The 19,238-nt window shown below is 48.3% G+C and overlaps 1 long non-coding RNA gene across 2 annotated transcripts; it reads right to left on the minus strand.

Moving 5' to 3' along the window:
* Positions 1-4,198: 4,198 nt before the first annotated feature.
* LOC144505133 (uncharacterized) lies at positions 4,199-18,950 on the minus strand. Of its 2 annotated transcripts, XR_013499779.1 has the most exons (6): positions 18,666-18,950; positions 15,745-15,820; positions 12,841-12,915; positions 11,294-11,369; positions 9,844-9,918; positions 4,199-4,965 (listed from the first exon to the last, which is right to left on the minus strand). It is a non-coding gene; the product is annotated as an uncharacterized LOC144505133 (long non-coding RNA). The 2 variants fall into 2 exon arrangements; XR_013499781.1 differs by lacking the exon at positions 15,745-15,820 and having other exon boundaries at positions 18,666-18,759.
* Positions 18,951-19,238: the final 288 nt, after the last annotated feature.

Consider the following 19,238-nt stretch of genomic DNA (forward strand, 5'->3'; position numbering starts at 1 on the left):
TCTTCCCTGCTGCTGTCAGACTTTTGAATGGACCCACCTCACAGTAAGTTGATCTTTCTCTACACCCTAGCTATGACTGTAACACTACATTCTGCACTCTTTCCTTCTCTATGAACGGTATGCTTTGTCTGTATAGCGCACAAGAAACAATACTTTTCACTGTATGTTAATACGTGACAATAATAAATCAAATCTACACAAAGTATACCGTTCATAGAGGAGTGCAGAATGTAGTGTTGCTTCCCTCCTTTCCCCATTGACTTTTCTTCAGGTAACTGTTCAATTCCCTATTGAACCCGTCTCCACCACACTCCCAGTGCCTTCCAGACCCTAACCACTCGCTGTGTGAAAAAGATATTCCTCACCTCACCAATTCTATTGCCAATTACCATAAATCTGTGTCCTCTGGTTCTACCAATGGGAAATTTCTCCCCATCTAATTTGATTTGTCATGTGTATTGGGATACAGCGAAAAGTATTGTTTCTTGCACACTCTACGAAGCATATTGTACAGAGTACATAGGGGAGAAGGAAAGGTGAGGGTGCAGAATAATGTTAGTCACAGTTTAGGGTGCAGAGAAAGATCAACTTAGGCCCTACATGGTTCTGAACACCTCAATCAAATCTCACCCTAATCTTTTCTTCAGCAAGAACACAATCTAACCCAAGATCTTCATCCCAGGAACCATTCCTGTGAACCATTGCCACTCTGGCTTCATGTCCTTCCCAAGGTGTGGTGCACTGCACTGGACACAAGACTCCAGCTAAGACTGAACCAGTGTTTTTTAACCAGGTTTCATACCTTCCTCTACCATGAATCAAGGTTCAGATGGCTCGATTGAGGGTTACAAGTTAGCAAGGAATGAGCTGAAAAAGGGGCTGAGGAGAGCTAGGAGGGGACATGAGAAGTCCTTGGCGGGTCGGATCAAGGAAAACCCCAAGGCTTTTTACTCTTATGTGAGGAATAAAAGAATGACCAGGGTGAGGTTAGGGCCGGTCAAGGACAGTGGTGGGAACTTGTGTATGGAATCAGTAGAGATAGGCGAGGTGATGAATGAATACTTTTCTTCAGTGTTCACCAAGGAGAGGGGCCATGTTTTTCAGGAAGAGAAGGTGTTACAGGCTAATAGGCTGGAGGAAATAGATGTTCGGAGGGAGGATGTACTGGCAGTTTTGAATAAACTGAAGGTCGATAAGTCCCCTGGGCCTGATGAAATGTATCCTAGGATTCTTTGGGAGGCGAGGGATGAGATTGCAGAGCCTTTGGCTTTGATCTTTGGGTCCTCACTGTCCACGGGGATGGTGCCAGAGGACTGGAGAGTGGCAAATGTTGTTCCTCTGTTTAAGAAAGGGAATAGAAATGACCCTGGTAATTATAGACCGGTTAGTCTGACTTCAGTGGTTGGTAAATTGATGGAAAAGGTCCTTAGGGATGGGATTTACGACCATTTAGAAAGATGCGGATTAATCCGGGATAGTCAGCACGGATTTGTGAAGGGCAAATCGTGCCTCACAAATTTGATAGAATTTTTTGAGGAGGTAACTAGGTGTGTTGATGAAGGTAGGGCGGTTGATGTCATATACATGGATTTTAGTAAGGCGTTTGATAAGGTCCCCCATGGTCGGCTTATGATGAAAGTAAGGAGGTGTGGGATAGAGGGAAAGTTGGCCGATTGGATAGGTAACTGGCTATCTGATCGAAGACAGAGGGTGGTGGTGGATGGAAAATTTTCGGACTGGAGGCAGGTTGCTAGCGGAGTGCCGCAGGGATCGGTGCTTGGTCCTCTGCTCTTTGTGATTTTTATTAATGACTTAGAGGAGGGGGCTGAAGGGTGGATCAGTAAATTTGCTGATGACACCAAGATTGGTGGAGTAGTGGATGAGGTGGAGGGGTGTTGTAGGCTGCAAAGAGACATAGATAGGATGCAAAGCTGGGCTGAAAAATGGCAAATGGAGTTTAACCCTGATAAATGTGAGATGATTCATTTTGGTAGGACTAATTTAAATGTGGATTACAGGGTCAAAGGTAGGGTTCTGAAGACTGTGGAGGAACAGAGAGATCTTGGGGTCCATATCCACAGATCTCTAAAGGTTGCCACTCAAGTGGATAGAGCTGTGAAGAAGGCATATAGTGTGTTAGCTTTTATTAACAGGGGGTTGGAGTTTAAGAGCCGTGGGGTTATGCTGCAACTGTACAGGACCTTGGTGAGACCGCATTTGGAATATTGCGTGCAGTTCTGGTCACCTCACTATAAGAAGGATGTGGAAGCGCTGGAAAGAGTGCAGAGGAGATTTACCAGGATGCTGCCTGGTTTGGAGTGTCGGTCTTATGAGGAAAGGTTGAGGGAGCTGGGGCTGTTCTCTCTGGAGCGGAGGAGATTGAGGGGAGACTTAATAGAGGTTTATAAAATGATGAAGGGGATAGATCGAGTGAACGTTCAAAGACTATTTCCTCGGGTGGATGGAGCTATTACAAGGGGGCATAACTATAGGGTTCATGGTGGGAGATATAGGAAGGATATCAGAGGTAGGTTCTTCACGCAGAGAGTGGTTGGGGTGTGGAATGGACTGCCTGCAGTGATAGTGGAGTCAGACACTTTAGGATCATTTAAGCGGTTATTGGATAGGCACATGGAGCACACCAGGATGGTAGGGAGTGGGATAGCTTGATCTTGGTTTCAGATGAAGGTCGGCACAACATCGTGGGCCGAAGGGCCTGTTCTGTGCTGTACTGTTCTATGTTCTATGAATCCTCTTCATTAATATTCCCTCAGGACATTAGTACCACAGATTTTCTGGGTACAGGCTGGGACAGTTACCAGGCCATCAGAATCAGCTCCTTGGAGTCAAGATTGGAAGGTTTCATTCCATGAAGGAGACAAGTGAACCAGTTGGGGTTTTAAAGTTAATTATATGGCCATTTATTGAGTCTTTGAGATACTTGAACCAAATTCCTTTATTAGTGTCACAAGTAGGCTTACATTGCTGATGACACCAAGATTGGTGGAGTAGTGGATGAGGTGGAGGGCTGTTGTAGGCTGCAAAGAGACATAGATAGGATGCAAAGCTGGGCTGAAAAATGGCAAATGGAGTTTAACCCTGATAAATGTGAGGTGATTCATTTTGGTAGACTAATTTAAATGTGGATTACAGGGTCAAAGGTAGGGTTCTGAAGACTGTGGAGGAACAGAGAGATCTTGGGGTCCATATCCACAGATCTCTAAAGGTTGCCACTCAAGTGGATAGAGCTGTGAAGGCGGTCTATAGTGTGTTAGCTTTTATTAACAGGGGGTTGGAGTTTAAGAGCCGTGGGGTTATGCTGCAACTGTACAGGACCTTGGTGAGACCACATTTGGAATATTGTGTGCAGTTCTGGTCACCTCACCATAAGGATGTGGAAGCGCTGGAAAGAGTGCAGATTTACCAGGATGCTGCCTGGTTTGGAGGGTAGGTCTTATGAGGAAAGGTTGAGGGAGCTAGGGCTGTTCTCTCTGGAGCGGAGGAGGCTGAGGGGAGACTTCATTAATAGTGGAGTCAGACACTTTAGGAACATTTAAGCGGTTATTGGATAGGCACATGGAGCACACCAGGATGATAGGGAGTGGGATAGCTTGATCTTGGTTTCAGATAAAGCTCGGCACAACATCGTGGGCCGAAGGGCCTGTTCTGTGCTGTTCTATTGACACTGCAATGAAGTTACTGTGAAAATCCCCCCAGTCGCCGCACTCCGGCGCCTGTTCAGGTTCACTGAGGGAGAATTTAGCACGGCCAATACACCCAACCAGCACGTCTTTCGGACTGTGGGAGGAAACCCACGCAGACACGGGGAGAATGTGCATACTCCGCACAGTGACCCAAGCCCGGAATTGAACCCAGGTCCCTGGCGCTGTGAAGCAGCAGTGCTAACCACTGTGCCAACTGATATCTCATTGCAAAGTAAGACTGCCCCTTGAACTTGTACTCTAGGTTTCTAACAATTCATCAAGTCTACATTATTAAGTAGCCATTCAGTACGTCAGCCACCCCAGACTGTGTCTGACCCGCTCCTGCTCAGAAATGTTTTCTTCATAACCATGTAAAACCAGCACCCCCGGGGCTACAAACACCTACTTGCTTCGGGGCTCCTGCTTGATGACTGGTATGTGTGTCGGGGAGCTGATTGCAGTCTGCGTGGTGAAGAGGCACAAACACTCCAGTAGAAAATTCAAAGTTTGCTTTATTTGACATGTTTCACATTAAAATCAACAATATCCAAGATGATCTTTATGGCATTTGGCGGTGATGTTAGTTTAGATCAGTAACGATCATAGAATCCCGATAGTGCACAAGGCCATTCGGCCCATCCAGTCTGCACCAACCATAACCCCACCTAGGCCCCACCCCCACGCATTTACCCTGCTAGTCCCCCTGACACTAAGGGTTAATTTAGCATGGCCAATCCACCTAACACGGACACCTTGGACTGTGGGAGGAAACTGGAGCACCCGGAGGAAACCCACGCAGACACGGGGAGAATGTGCATTCCACCTAGACAGTGACCCGAGCCCGGAATCGAACCCAGGTCCCTGGCGCTGCGAGGCAGCAGTGCTAACCACTGTGCCACCCAATGTAAATAACCTTCCCTGCAATGTCCTTCTGGCTGCTATGCCTAATGTTTCCAGTTTTGATAAAAAATGATAAACTCGATGTGAACTGTTTCTTGCTCCATAGATGCTCTTCTGAGTATTTCCAGTTCTGCTTCATCTTATTCAGCCTCGGGATACAATCTCCGGTTCCTAATTTCCCAGCTGAGAATTCTCAGATTCCTCCCAGCGTTCGCCTCACTGACACTCGAGCACATCTCGTGCCATTCCTCTACTCCCGCCCAGAGGTGGGCTCATGACTCCGGACACAGACATTCTTCCATTTTATTTCCCAAGTCCGATGATGCTGTGTGAAGAATTCCAGAGTCAGGATCAGTACAACCTGCAACAGAAGAAAATAAAATAAATCTGTGCAACCTGTCACTGGGGAGATACAACTTCATATCTGAGTGAAGCTCAAAATAAACTGCCCCACCACAGCAGGTCAGAGCTTGGTTTATGGAATGCATTCACAATCTACCATCGAGTTATAGCGCACGGAATAAAAAGGGACAGCAGCAAGGTCAACACAAAATGGCTGAATAACAGGAAGCAGATGGTAACGGTCATTGGATATTTGTCAGGCTGGAGGAAGGATGATGGGAAGATGGGTGGAAGGGCATGTCGTGATGAGGATATTGCCATTCTGCAGAAGGGTAGAGAGAGATTGGGTGACTGGGCAAAATCCTGGCAAATGGAGTTTAACATGGGGAAGTGTGAGGGTCATGCACTTCCCAAGGAGGAATCAATGGGCAGATTATCTAAACAGAGACTGCAGGTGAGTGAAGTACAGAGGGATCTAGGTGTTCATGTGCATGAATCGCAAAAAGCTAGCAGGCAGGTCCAACAAGTAGTTAAGGCAAATGGCATTTTGGTCTTTGTTGCAAAGGGGTTGGAGTTTAAAAACAGGGAGGTTTTGTTGTTAATTGTACAGGGTGTGGGTGAGGCCTCAGCTGGAATACTGCGTAGTCCATTGGTCCCCTTACGTAAAAAGGGATATAGTAATATTAGAGACAGTCCAAAGAACATTCATCAGGTTGCTTCCTGGTATAAGAGGGTTGTCCGATCAGGAGACTATAAAGTCTGGGTCTGTATTCCTTGGAGCTCAGAAGAGGGATGACTTTATTCAAACATATCAGATCCCGAGGGGGTTTGACAGGGTAGATGGTGAGATGTTTTCACTAGTGGGAGAATCTCGAACACTGGGACATAGCTACAAAATAAAGGACCGGTCATTTAAAACTTGGTGTGTAGAAATTTCTTCTCGCAGAGGGTGGTGAATCTCTGGAATTCTCTGTCCCAAAAGGTAGTGGAGGTTGGATCAGCAGAAATATTTCAAGTGGAGGTGGATAAATATTTGATAGATCGAGGAATAGAGGGCTGGGGGGAATGGCCCAGAAAAGGAGTTGAGGCCAGCATAGATCAGCCATGATCATATTGAATGGCGGGACAGGCGTGAAGGGGCTGGTGGCCCACTCAGGGAAACAGGCTGTAGGGAGAGCAGGAATGTAGAGCTGAAACCCGAGGCCAGCCACGATCACACTGAATGGCAGAGCAAGCTTTACTGGCCACATGCTCTAATCCTACGTTGAGTTTGCAGGAGCTCCAGTGCTGGGTTTACACGGCAGACTCAGGGGACAGAGACAAATAGACATCTCAAACTACGAAGGATGTCACTGAAACCCAACCACTCCACGGGGGGACCTATACCATGTATACCTGGCTATAACATTCCACAGTAAGAAGTTTAACAACACCAGGTTAAAGTCCAACAGGTTTATTTGGTAGCAAAAGCCACACAAGCTTTCGAAGCTCTAAGCCCCTTCTTCAGGTGAGTGGGAATTCTGTTCACAAACAGAGCTTATAAAGACACAGACTCAATTTACATGAATAATGGTTGGAATGCGAATACTTACAACTAATCAAGTCTTTAAGAAACAAAACAATGGGAGTGGAGAGAGCATCAAGACAGGCTAAAAATATGTGTATTGTCTCCAGACAAGACAGCCAGTGAAACTCTGCAGGTCCACGCAACTGTGGGAGTTACAAATAGTGTGACATAAGAACATAAGAAATAGGAGCAGGAGTAGGCCATCTAGCCCCTCGAGCCTGCCCCGCCATTCAATAAGATCATGGCTGATCGGACGTGGATCAGTACCACTTACCCGCCTGATCCCCATAACCCTTAATTCCCTTACCGCTCAGGAATCCATCCATCCGCGCTTTAAACATATTCAGCGAGGTAGCCTCCACCACCTCAGTGGGCAGAGAATTCCAGAGATTCACCACCCTCTGGGAGAAGAAGTTCCTCCTCAACTCTGTCTTAAACCGACCCCCCTTTATTTTGAGGCTGTGTCCTCTAGTTTTAACTTCCTTACTAAGTGGACATGAACCCAATATCCCGGTTGAGGCCGTCCTCATGTGTGCGGAACTTGGCTATCAGTTTCTGCTCAGCGACTCTGCGCCGTCGTGTGTCGCGAAGGCCGCCTTGGAGAACGCTTACCCGAATATCAGAGGCCGAATGCCCGTGACCGCTGAAGTGCTCCCCAACAGGAAGAGAACAGTCTTGCCTGGTGATTGTCGAGCGGTGTTCATTCATCCGTTGTCGCAGCGTCTGCATAGTTTCCCCAATGTACCATGCCTCGGGACATCCTTTCTTGCAGCGTATCAGGTAGACAACGTTGGCCGAGTTGCAAGAGTATGTACCGTGTACCTGGTGGATGGTGTTCTCACGTGAGATGATGGCATCTGTGTCGATGATCCGGCACGTCTTGCAGAGGTTGCTGTGGCAGGGTTGTGTGGTGTCATGGTCACTGTTCTCCTGAAGGCTGGGTAGTTTGCTGCAGACAATGGTTTGTTTGAGGTTGTGCAGTTGTTTGAAGGCAAGAAGTGGGGGTGTGGAGATGGCCTTGGCGAGATGTTCGTCTTCATCAATGACATGTTGAAGGCTCCGGAGGAGATGCCGTAGCTTCTCCGCTCCGGGGAAGTACTGGACAACGAAGGGTACTCTGTCCACTGTGTCCCGTGTTTGTCTTCTGAGGAGGTCGGTGCGGTTTTTCGCTGTGGCGCGTTGGAACTGTCGATCGATGAGTCGAGCGCCATATCCTGTTCTTATGAGGGCATCTTTCAGCGTCTGGAGGTGTCTGTTGCGATCCTCCTCATCCGAGCAGATCCTGTGTATACGGAGGGCTTGTCCGTAGGGGATGGCTTCTTTAACGTGTTTAGGGTGGAAGCTGGAGAAGTGGAGCATCGTGAGGTTATCCGTGGGCTTGCGGTACAGTGAGGTGCTGAGGTGACCGTCCTTAATGGAGATGCGCGTGTCCAAGAATGCAACCGATTCCGGAGAGTAGTCCATGGTGAGCCTGATGGTGGGATGGAACTTGTTGATGTCATCATAGAGTTGTTTCAGTGATTGTTCACCATGAGTCCAAAGGAAGAAAATGTCATCGATGTATCTAGCGTATAGCATCGGTTGAAGGTCCCGTGCAGTGAAGAAGTCTTGTTCGAACCTGTGCATGAAGATGTTGGCATATTGAGGTGCGAATTTGGTCCCCATGGCTGTTCCGTGAGTCCGGATGAAGAACTGGTTGTTGAAGGTGAAGACATTGTGGTCCAGGATGAAGCAGATGAGTTGTAAAATTGCATCTGGAAACTGGCAGTTCTCGGCGCTGAGCACTGAGGCCGTTGCAGCAATGTCATCGTCGTGGGGGATGCTGGTGTAGAGTGCCGAGACATCCATTGTGAGGAGGAGTGCTCCTGGTTCAACTGCTCCATGTGCGCTGAGTTTCTGTAGGAAGTCTGTAGTGTCACGACAAAAGCTGGGGGTTCTTTGTACGATGGGTTTCAAGATACCCTCGACATAGCCGGAGAGGTTCTCGCACGGGGTCCCATTGCCCGATACGATGGGACGGCCGAGTGTGTTTGCCTTGTGTATCTTCGGGAGGCAGTAGAGATCTCCAACGCGGGGAGAACGTGGGATGAGAGCACGGAGGGTGTTCTGAAGGTCCGGATCAAAGGTCTTGATCAGAGTGTTGAGTTGACGGGTGTGTTCTTTGGTCGGATCTGCAGGTAACTGTCTGTAGTGTTCCTCGTTGTTTAGTTGTCGGTACACTTCTTTGCAGTAATCCGTTCTGTTCAGTATGACGATGGCCCCTCCTTTGTCTGCTGGTTTGATGACAATGTTGCGGTTGGTCTTGAGAGCGTGGATGGCGTTACGTTGTGCTTGGGTGATGTTCGGGGCTGTCTTGTGAGTGCGGCTGATGAATTTGGTGTTGACGCACCTCCTGACGGCTTGGGCATACATGTCAAGTCGAGGGCAGCAGCCTTCCGGAGGAGTCCAATTCGAACGCTGCCACAGCAACCTCTGCAAGACGTGCCGGATCATCGACACAGATGCCATCATCTCACGTGAGAACACCATCCACCAGGTACACGGTACATACTCTTGCAACTTGGCCAACGTTGTCTACCTGATACGCTGCAAGAAAGGATATCCCAAGGCATGGTACATTGGGGAAACTATGCAGACGCTGCGACAACGGATGAATGAACACCGCTCGACAATCACCAGGCAAGACTGTTCTCTTCCTGTTGGGGAGCACTTCAGCGGTCACGGGCATTCGGCCTCTGATATTCGGGTAAGCGTTCTCCAAGGCGGCCTTCGCGACACACGACAGCGCAGAGTCGCTGAGCAGAAACTGATAGCCAAGTTCCGCACACACGAGGACGGCCTCAACCGGGATATTGGGTTCATGTCACACTATTTGTAACTCCCACAGTTGCGTGGACCTGCAGAGTTTCACTGGCTGTCTTGTCTGGAGACAATACACATATTTTTAGCCTGTCTTGATGCTCTCTCCACTCCCATTGTTTTGTTTCTTAAAGACTTGATTAGTTGTAAGTATTCGCATTCCAACCATTATTCATGTAAATTGAGTCTGTGTCTTTATAAGCTCTGTTTGTGAACAGAATTCCCACTCACCTGAAGAAGGGGCTTAGAGCTTCGAAAGCTTGTGCGGCTTTTGCTACCAAATAAACCTGTTGGACTTTAACCTGGTGTTGTTATAAACTTCTTACTGTGTTTACCCCAGTCCAACGCCGGCATCTCCACATTATAACATTCCACACAGACAGCATGAAATGGACTAGAATGCTCCCCCAGTTGCGAAAAGCCCCCTAGAGACCAGAATAAGTGTAGCCAAAAATGATCCAGAATACAAACCTGCCGTTTCCTTCTGAGCGTAGGTGTGAAACATCCACACAATCAGCCATTGCAGCCGCTCCATTGTAGATAACCCTGTAACAGTACAATTTATAAATTATAGATGGGTAAAAACAGAACATTAAAACTCAGTAGATATAAAACAGCAGGACGTTGTATGAGGGTCCTATAAACCTTGTTCCTTAAACTGAACAAGGTCTCAAACTAACCCCTCAGCATTAATATAGCAAGTGTTAGGAAGAGACAGCTCACACACAGAGCTGTCCAGCTGTGACTTGCATCGAAAATACAGCTGGTTCATTCTGGCGGGAATGTACAATCAACCAATCAGGGTAGAGAGTGGGTAACCAGACAGCCAATCCGCAAGAGCGGCCAGCATCCAACCAGCCAATATGAAGCCAAATCTCCAGGCTGAGCCAACCAATGGGTGCAAAGGGCGGGAACCCAGACGGCCAATTGGTGTAATGGGCAGGAACACAGGGAGCCAATGAATGGGAAGGGCAGGAATCCAGGCCATTGGGCGGGCAGTGTTCTTCCCAGGAGCAACCAGCCAATCCATGAGGGACACAGTCAATTGTAAATGGTGGCTGGGGTCCAATCACAGCACTTCTCCAGACCGAGCCCCAGTCAGTCAACCCATCGGAGGCTGCACTGCAAAGATCACGGAATTGGCCCATGGGGGGGGGGGGGGGTGTCCAATGATGGGATGGGGGGGATGTCCTAATGATGGGGAAGGGGGGACTGTCCTATGATGGGGGGGGGAGAATCCTAAGATGGGAGGGGGGAGTCCTATGATGGGGGGGGGGGGGGGTCCTATGACGAGGGGCCAAGAAAATAAGAGCATATTTTCCAAAAATAAGAAACAATCTCATTGAAACATAGGGTTTGGAAGAGGCTTGCTGGGGTAGATAATTCCTATCCACTGGCTGGTGAATCTTAAACACGGGGGGCGGGGGGCACAGTCTCGGCAACAGGACGATCATTCATGACTGAGAAGACATTGTTCACTCAAAGGACTGCAGATCGTCAAGATTTCTCTGCCTCAGATGGTTGTGGATGTTTCACAGTAGAATATATTTAAGGTTTTTTGGTTTCAGGGAATCAAGCTGCAGGGAGAGCAGGAATGTAGAGCTGAAACCCGAGGCCAACCACGATCACGCTGAATGGCAGAGCAAGCTTTACTGGCCACATGCTCTACTCCTACTTTGAGTTCGCAGGAGCTCCAGTGGTGGGTTTACACGGCAGACTCAGGGGACAGAGACAAATAGACATCTCAAACTATGAAGGATGTCACTGAAACCCAACCATCCCACAAGGGACGTATTCCATGTATACCTGACTATAACATTCCACAGACAGCGTGAAATGGACTAGCTCCCACCCCAACCTGTTGCATAAAACCCTCCGGGGGACTGGAATAAACGTAGCCAAAATGACTCGGAATACAAACCTGCCGTTTCCTTCTGAGCGTAGGTGTGAAACATCCACACAATCAGCCATTGCAGCCGGCTCCATTGTAGCTAACCCTGTAACAATACAATTTATAAATTATAAATGGGTAAAAACAAAACATTAAAACTCTCAGTAGATGTAAAACAGCAGGATGATGTATGAGGGTCCTATAAACCTTGTTCTTTAAACTGAACAAGGTCTCAAACTAACCCCTCAGCATTAATATAGCAAGTGTTAGGAAGAGACAGCTCACACACAGAGCTGTCCAGCTGTGACTTGCATCGAAAATACAGCTGGTTCATTCTGGCGGGAATGTACAATCAACCAATCAGGGTAGAGAGTAGGTAACCAGACAGCCAATCTGCAAGAGCAGCCAGTATCCAACCAGCCAATATGAAACCACCTCTCCGGACAGAGCCAACCAATGGGCGCAAAGGGCGAGAACCCAGACGGCCAATTGATGTAATGGGCAGGAACACAGGCAGCCAATGAATGGGAAGGGCAGGAATCCAGGCCATTGGGTGGGCAGTGTTCTTCCCAGGAGCAACGGGCCAATCCATGAGGGACACAGTCAATTGTAAATGGTGGCTGGGGTCCAATCACAGCACTTCTCCAGAGCGAGCCCCAGTCAGTCAACCCATCGGAGGCTGCACTGCAAAGATCACAGAATTGGTCCATGGGATGGGGGGGGGGGGGGGGGGGTGTCCCCAATGATGGGGAAGGGGGCGGGGGGTGTCCTATGATGGGGAAGGGAGGTGTCCTATGATGAGGGGGGGAAGGGGGTTGTCCTATGATGGGGAAGGGGGAGGGGGGTGTCCTATGATGGGGAAGGGGGAGGGGGCGTCCTATGATGGGGAAGGGGGAGGGGGGTGTCCTATGATGGGGAAGGGGGAGGGGGGTGTCCTATCATGAGGGGCCGAGAAAATAAGAGCATATTTTCCAAAAATAAGAAACGATCTCATTGAAACATAGGGTTTGGAAGAGGCTTGCTGGGGTAGATAATTCCTATCCACTGGCTGGTGAATCTTAAACACGGGGGGCGGGGGGCACAGTCTCAGGGCAACAGGACGATCATTCATGACTGAGAAGACATTGTTCACTCAAAGGACTGCAGATCGTCAAGATTTCTCTGCCTCAGATGGTTGTGGATGTTTCACAGTTGAATATATTTAAGGTTTTTTGGTTTCAGGGAATCAAGCTGCAGGGAGAGCAGGAATGTAGAGCTTAAACCCGAGGCCAGCCACGATCACACTGAATGGCAGAGCAAGCTTTACTGGCCACATGCTCTACTCCTACTTTGAGTTTGCAGGAGCTCCAGTGGTGGGTTTACACGGCAGACTCAGGGGACAGAGACAAATAGACATCTCAAACTATGAAGGATGTCACTGAAACCCAACCATTCCATGGGGGACCTATACCATGTATACCTGGCTATAACATTCCACACAGACAGCTCAGAAATGGACTAGCTCCCACCCCAACCGTTGCATAAAACGCTCCGGGGGACTGGAATAAACGTAGCCAAAAATGATTCAGAATACAAACCTGCCGTTTCCTTCTGAGCGTAGGTGTGAAACATCCACACAATCAGACATTGCAGCCGCTCCATTGTAGATAACCCTGTAACAGTACAATTTATAAATTATAAATGGGTAAAAACAGAACATTAAAACTCAGTAGATATAAAACAGCAGGACGTTGTATGAGGGTCCTATAAACCTTGTTCTTTAAACTGAATAAGGTCTCAAACTAACCCCTCAGCATTAATATAGCAAGTGTTAGGAAGAGACAGCTCACACACAGAGCTGTCCAGCTGTGACTTGCATCAAAAATACAGCTGGTTCATTCTGGCGGGAATGTACAATCAACCAATCAGGGTAGAGAGTGGGTAACCAGACAGCCAATCCGCAAGAGCGGCCAGCATCCAACCAGCCAATATGAAACCCCCTCTTTGTCTCGTCATTGAACGCAGGTGAGGTCCCAGAGGATTGGAGGATAGCTAATGTGGTCCTGTTATTTAAGAAGGGAGGAAGGATAACCCCAGTAATTATAGGTCGGTGAGCTTGACGTCCGTGGTGGGCAAGTTGTTGAAGATTCTTAGAGATAGGATGTATGCGCATTTAGAAAGGAATAAACTCATTAACGATAGTCAGCATGGTTTTGTGAGAGGGAGGTCATGCCTCACTAACCTGGTGCAGTTTTTTGAAGAAGTGACCAGAATGGTTGACGAGGGAAGGGCCGTGGATGTCGTCTATATGGACTTTAGTAAAGTGTTTGACAAAGTCCCTCATGGTAGGCTGGTGAAAAAGGTTGGATCCCATGGGATAAAAGGGGAGGTGGCTAGATGGGTGGAGAACTGGCTTGGTCACAGAAGACAGAGGGTGGTAGTGGAAGGGTCTTTTTCCGGCTGGAGGCCTGTGACTAGTGGTGTTCCGCAGGGCTCTGTATTGGGACCTCTGCTGTTTGTGATTTATATAAACGATCTGGAAAAAGGTGTAACTGGGGTGATCAGTAAGTTTGCGGACGACACAAAATTGGCAGGACTTGCAGATAGTGAGGAGCATTGTCAGAAGCTACAGATAGATATAGATAGGCTGGAAATTTGGGCAAAGAAATGGCAGATGGAGTTCAATCCAGATAAATGCAAAGTGATGCATTTTGGTAGAAATAATGTAGGGAGGAGCTATACGATAAATGGCAGAACCATAAAGGGTGTAGATACGCAGAGGGACCTGGGTGTGCAAGTCCACAGATCCTTGAAGGTGACGTCACAGGTGGAGAAGGTGGTGAAGAAGGCATATGGCATGCTTGCCTTTATAGGACGGGGCATAGAGTATAAAAGTTGGGGTCTGATGTTTCAGATGTATAGAACGTTGGTTCGGCCGCATTTGGAATACTGCGTCCAGTTCTGGTCGCCACACTACCAGAAGGACGTGGAGGCTTTGGAGAGAGTACAGAGGTTTACCAGAATGTTGCCTGGTATGGAGGGGCTTGGTTATGAGGAGAGATTGGGTAAACTGGGGTTGTTCTCCCTGGAAAGACAGAGGATGAAGGGAGACTTAATAGAGGTGTATAAAATTATGAAAGGCATAGATAGGGTGAACGGTGGGAAGCTTTTCCCCAGGTCGGTGGTGACGTTCACGAGGGGTCATAGGTTCAAGGTGAAGGGGGGGGGGGGGGGGGGAGAGGTTTAACACGGATATCAGAAGGACGTATTTTACAGAGGGTGGTGGGGGCCTGGAATGCGCTGCCAGGCAAGGTGGAGGAGGCGGAGATACTGGAACGTTGAAGACTTATCTATTTAGCCATATGAACGGAGTGGGAATGGAGGGATACAAAAGAATGGTCTAGTTTGGACCGGGGAGCGGCGCGGGCTTGGAGAGCCGAAGGGCCTGTTCCTGTGCTGTATTGTTCTTTGTTCTCTCCAGGAAGAGCCAACCAATGGGTGCAAAGGGTGAGAACCCAGACGGCCAATTGATGTAATGGGCAGGAACACAGGCAGCCTATGAATGGGAAGGGCAGGAATCCAGGCCATTGGGCGGGCAGTGTTCTTCCCAGGAGCAACCAGCCAATCCATGAGGGACACAGTCAATTGTAAATGGTGGCTGGGGTCCAATCACAGCACTTCTCCACACCGAGCCGTGGTCAGTCAACCCATCGGAGGCTGCACTGCAAAGATCACGGAATTGGTCCATGGGATGGGGGGGCGGATCCTATGATGGGGAAGAGGGGGGGTGTCCTATGATGGGGAAGGGGGGGTGTCCTATGATGAGGGGGGCAAGGGGGGTGTCCTATGATGGGGAGAGGTGTCCTATGATGAGGGGCCGAGAAAATAAGAGCATATTTTCCAAAAATAAGAAACAATCTCATTGAAACATAGGGTTTGGAAGAGGCTTGCTGGGGTAGACAATTCCTATCCACTGGCTGGTGAATCTTAAACACGGGGGGCGGGGGGCACAGTCTCGGCAACAGGACGATCATTCATGAATGAGAAGACATTGTTCACTCAAAGGACTGCAGATCGTCAAGATTTCTCTGCCTCAGATGGTTGTGGATGTTTCACAGTTGAATATATTTAAGGTTTTTTGGTTTCAGGGAATCAAGCCGTAGGGGGAGCAGGAATGTAGAGCTGAAACCCGAGGCCAGCCACGATCATACTGCATGGCAGAGCAAGCTTTATTGGCCACATGCTCTGCTCCTACTGTTTGCAGGAGCTCCAGTGGTGGGTTTACACGGCAGACTCAGGGGACAGAGACAAATAGACATCTCAAACTATGAAGGATGTCACTGAAACCCAACCATTCCATGGGGGACCTGTACCATGTATACCTGGCTATAACATTCCACACAGACAGCTCAGAAATGGACTAGCTCCCACCCCAACCTGTTGCATAAAACCCTCCAGTGGGACTGGAATAAACGTAGCCAAAAATGATTCAGAATACAAACCTGCCGTTTCCTTCTGAGCGTAGGTGTGAAACATCCACACAATCAGCCATTGCAGCCGGCTCCATTGTAGCTAACCCTGTAACAGTACAATTTATAAATTATAAATGGGTAAAAACAGAACATTAAAACTCAGTCGATATAAAACACAGCAGGACGTTGTATGAGGGTCCTATAAACCTTGTTCTTTAAACTGAACAAGGTCTCAAACTAACCCCTCAGCATTAATATAGCAAGTGTTAGGAAGAGACAGCTCACACACAGAGCTGTCCAGCTGTGACTTGCATCGAAAATACAGCTGGTTCATTCTGGCGGGAATGTACAATCAACCAATCAGGGTAGAGAGTGGGTAACTAGACAGCCAATCCACAAGAGCGGCCAGAATCCAACCAGCCAATATGAAACCACCTCTCTCGGTGGGGCCAACCAATAGACACAAAGGGCAGGAGCCCAGATAGCCAAGCAACATGGTGGCCAATGAATGGAAAAGGCAGGAATCTAGGCCAATAGATGGGCAGTATCCTTCCCAGGGAACCAACCAATCCATGAGGAAAGGGACACAATCAATTGTAACTGGCGGCTGATGTCCAATCACACCGCACCCCTCCACACCGGGCCCCAGTCAGCCAATCCGCACTGCCACCCCTCGAGCTGATATCTAATTCCAGCTTACATGTTTGCTGGAAGCATTACAACACAAAACACACCTTTTTGAATTTGGTGCATCAGTTGCTGGTTAATGTTTGATCCATGTTGCTTTTGTTACAGTAAAAGTCTTAGAAAGGAATGTTCTCCATTTAAGCTGGTACTTTCAATCATGCCAATAGCCAAATAGGGACACATTCTAAACGCATCAGCACTGCTCTCTAATCAAAACTTTAAAAGCCAATCTCAGGACAGAGTGGTCTCAGTGCTTTCCAATACTTGCTCGTGGGAATTCCTTCTGTTGCTATCTGCATGCCAGGCAACAGTTAGACTGGATCCATTTGCCTGGATGAGTGCAGCTCCAACAACATTTAAGTTTGACGCCATCCGGGAGAGAGCTGCCCAATTCGTTTGCTGCCCCATCCAGAAACATTCAGTCCCCCACCTCTGATAGGATCAGTGCCAACCCCGTAACATCTACAAGATGCACTGCAAGAATTCACCGTCTTCCAAACCCATGCACTCCATCGCTTGACCCTACAGTGCCACCCAATTGCCCAACATCCAGGAAGTGCGTGGGCTGGGAGCAAAAGAGGGGAAGCAGAATTTTCTGCAAACAAGGGGCAGGCCAAAGCCGTGGTCTTCAGAGCCCGTTCCCCAGCTCTTCCTGCAGCTCCGTCTGTGGCAATAACATTAAATCGAGATTTAACGGGAGGGTGGGGGGTGGGGTCATTGGCCATCATTTATTGCCCATCACCAACTGCCTTCAACAACGAGGTCGCAAGCCACCTTCTTGAACCGCTAGAATCCCGCAAGTGTAGGTACACCCACAGTGCTGTTAGGGAGGCATTTCCAGGATTCGGACCCAGTGACAGCAAAGGAATGACAATATACAAGTGAGTTGGAGGGGAACTTCCAGGTGGAGGTGTTCCCTGCTATCCGCTGCTCGTCTATCTAAATGTAGTATTTGGGGTTGGATACAGAGAGGACGACATGCCTCCTTCTCTGGCTCTGCCTCTTTATGTTCAGCTCGCACCCAACCCTTGTTGCCCCTTGCGATGCTTTGCCCTAATACTGTGGTTTGTTGTCTTCTTGTCCCCTGGGCCTTTTCCTTCGTTTATTATTACTCATACTAGTTTTTTCTTGTGCAGGGCAATGGATGGAGGGCAAAAGTTTTTGTGGGGGTGGGGGGGGAAGGTGCTGGTTGGAATAACTGAAGGAAGAGGGTAGTGGGTGCATGGGTTTGGAAGATGGTGAATTCTTGCAGTGCATCTTGGAGATGGTACGGGGCTGGCACTGATCCTATCAGAGGTGGGGGACTGAATGTTTCTGGATGGGGCAGCAATCGAATTGGACAGCTCTCTCCTGGATGGCGTCAAATTTAAATGTTGTTGGAGCTGCACTCATCCAGGCAAATGGAAAGTGTTCCCAACTTGTCCTGTAGATAGTGGACAGGTTTGGGGAGTCAGGAAGCAAGTTACTCGCTACAGGATTCTTAAGTCCTCGACCTGAACTGGTTGCCACAGTATTTATATGGCTGGTCAATGATAAACCAAGCCCCCCAGCTTGTTGATAGTGGGGGATTTAGCAATGATAATGCCATTGAATATCAAGGGGTGATGGTTACATCCTCTCTTGTTAGAGATGTCATTGCCTAGCACTTGTGTGGCATGAATGTTACTTGTCAGCCCAAGCCTGGGTATTGTCCAGGTCTTGCTGCATTTGTACATGAACTGCTTCAGTATCTAAGGAATTGGTGAAGTATCTCGGGGAGAGACAAATGAACATACCAAACGATGAAGGATGTAACTGAAACCCAACCATTCCACCAGGGGACTTGTACCAAGTGTACCTGATTATAACATTCCCCAGACAGCATGAAATGGACCAGCACGCCCCCTCAATTGGTAAAAGCTCCCAAGGGACCGGAAAGTTTCAAGATTACTTATCAGTGTTGCAAAGTAGGCTTACATTAACACTGCAATGAAGTTACTGTGAAAATCCCCTAGTTGCCACACTCCGACACCTGTTTGGGTAACACCGAGGGAGAATTTAGCACGGCCAATCCACCCAACCAGCACGTCTTTCAGACTGTGAGGGGAAACCGGAGCACCTGGTAGAAACCCACAGACATGGTGAGAACGTGCAACTCCACAGACAGTGACCCAATCAGGGAATTGAACCCGGATCCCTGGCGCTGTGAGGCTGCAGTGCTCACCACTGTGCTACCGTGCCGCCATGGTGGAATCAATGTTGCCAAAAATGATTTGAATACAAACCTGCCGTTTCCTTCTGAGCGTAGGTGTGAAACATCCACACAATCAGCCATTGCAGCCGACTCCATTGTAGCTAACCCTGTAACAGTACAATTTATAAATTATAAATGGGTAAAAACAGAACATTAAAACTCTCAATAGATAGAGAAAACACAGCAGGATGATTATATGAGGGTCCTACAAACCTTGTTCTTTAAACTGAACAAGGTCTCAAACTAACCCCTCAGCATTAATATAGCAAGTGTTAGGAAGAGACAGCTCACACACAGAGCTGTCCAGCTGTGACTTGCATCGAAAATACAGCTGGTTCATTCTGGCGGGAATGTACAATCAACCAATCAGGGTAGAGAGTGGGTAACCAGACAGCCAATCCAGAGGGAAGAACTGAGGGAGATCAATATTAGTAGAGAAATGGTGCTGGGAAAGTTGATGGGATTGAAGGCGGATAAATCCCCAGGGCCTGATAATCGACATCCCAGAGTACTTAAGGAAGTGGCTCTAGAAATAGTGGATGCATTGGTGATCATCTTCCAGGATTCTATACTCTGGAACAGTCCCTGCAGATTGGAGGGTAGC

The sequence above is a fragment of the Mustelus asterias genome, chromosome 2, assembly GCF_964213995.1.
Source record: "Mustelus asterias chromosome 2, sMusAst1.hap1.1, whole genome shotgun sequence".
NCBI lineage: Eukaryota > Metazoa > Chordata > Chondrichthyes > Carcharhiniformes > Triakidae > Mustelus > Mustelus asterias.